We start from the raw sequence: 2014 nt of genomic DNA, 5'->3' as shown, positions 1-2014 counted from the left end.
CCCTGGACTTCATTGCCTATTCCACCCCCATTATCTAATCAGGTGCCCCATCTCACTGATTTGCCTAACAAATAATCTCAAATCTGCCTCAATCTTTCCATTTACATGGACAATACTCCAATTATAGTCCCTCCTTAACTCTGGACAGTCTCTCAATTAAAGTTCTATCTTCTAATCTTTCTTTTTTCTCTTATATATCTGTCCCAAAGGGATTAAAATAATCTCCCTAATGCAGAAATATCATGAGACTCCCCAAAGAAGAAGCTTTGATTGCTCCCTCTAGAGGAGCCTCTAGGATAAAATACAACCTCTTGAAAGCCCTTTTCAGCGCCTTTTTTGGGTGCCTCCTCTATCAGTTCTGCACGTGATCTACATCCATCCACCTATGAATGTATAGAGGCTATGGGGGGTGCAGGGAAGTGTCCCCCGTGTGAGGGATTGCTGATTCTCTTTCAGGGCTGCTCATCTGTCTTTGGTGTCCATCTCTCACTCAACTCTGTGACTCCAAGAAGCTGTATGTAGCACAGGCAGCAAGCACACTCTACTAAACCATCTCAGCTCAGTTGAGGGTAACCAAATGGGGCACAGAATTGTCGGTGAGTTAGGGGAGATGTCTACCCCAATAATGTGAGGGTTTTCCCTGGCAGAATGGGCAGACAAGAACAATTTCTTGCATGTCTCTGAAGGTGCCTGTAAGCAGACTCTGTGGAGCACTCAGAGCTTGGCCATTCATTGAAGACATCAAGGACATCCACTGCTCTCCAGACCATTAACAGTCAGTCAGCCTACCTTTGTCTTGATGCTACATTTTGATGACTTTGGAAGAGAAAGTGATGATTTTGTACAACTGTGCCTCACTTAAATCCAGTTCATGTGCAAGTTGAGACACCACCCTAGGATGTCATCGGTCTTCAAAAACAAAGGATGAAGGATCAACTCATCCATCTATCTTCTGACTGTCTTGGTTCTTCATCTCATCACATGTTCTTCTTCTCTGCTTACATTCTTTCACCTAATTTACTATCTCTTATCAACTTTTTCTGATTCACTTAGGCTTGCTCCTTAGTTTCCCCCCTCTAATCTTCTTAAAGCTTACTTTCTCCCTCCTCCTTATTAATTATTTGCATATTATATCCCTAAGAGCAGAGACTGGTTTTCATAATGTTTTTGCATCACCAGAACCTGACACAATGCATTGCTCACACCCCAAAAATATAGAGGAAAAAGAGCCTGCAGCCACTTACACTATCCCCCTCTCTTTAGTGACCTCTTTGATTAGCTGCCACTGGTTGAATTTAAAGTCAGTCTGGGGTACGAAATGGAATATTGCTCAAAATATGAAATCAGCCCTCTGTATTTAGTTCTTGAATTTTCCACCCATCTGGGCTCCTCTCGCTTAGCACTTGACCCACTTCATTCACCATATTCACAGACTGAGCCAGTTGAGTTCACATCACATCTATATGGGATAAAGTGGAAATTAAATGGATCAAGCACTCTTATATGGAGGCAACTTCCTTTAGTCATAGCCTGCATGTCTCCCCATCTGGCTTCCCAGAATTTAATCTGTGCCATGAGAACTCCCTACCACATATTTGCAGCCAGTATGAAAAGAATAAGGGAAAGAAGCTTCTGTTCCCTATCTAAAGATCCCATATTAGAAAAAAAGGGCGAGGGAACAAGATATAGTTTCATCAGCCCATCCAGATGCAGGATAGCTGGCAGTTTTGACAATTTTGATTTTCTATCCTCCAGGCTCTTAGTTCCAATCCCAGTTTCAGGTTCAGAATGTCTCCCACAGTGCTGGCTCTAATCATTTCACTCAAGGTGCCATGGTTTCATAGCAACATGGCTCATAGTGACTATGCTTTCCTCCTGTGTGGTGTTGCTCACTGGCTTTGAGTGTCATTGGCAGCAAGGGCCACTTCACCATAGTTAAGGCCATTCTCATCTCTCACATCAAAGTTTTAGCCCCTAAAAAAGAACACTTAGATCCCCTCCCCTCTCTCCCATT

Source organism: Monodelphis domestica, chromosome 7 (genome assembly GCF_027887165.1).
Source record: "Monodelphis domestica isolate mMonDom1 chromosome 7, mMonDom1.pri, whole genome shotgun sequence".
NCBI classification, from domain to species: domain Eukaryota; kingdom Metazoa; phylum Chordata; class Mammalia; order Didelphimorphia; family Didelphidae; genus Monodelphis; species Monodelphis domestica.
Note: the sequence above shows the minus strand (reverse complement) of the source record.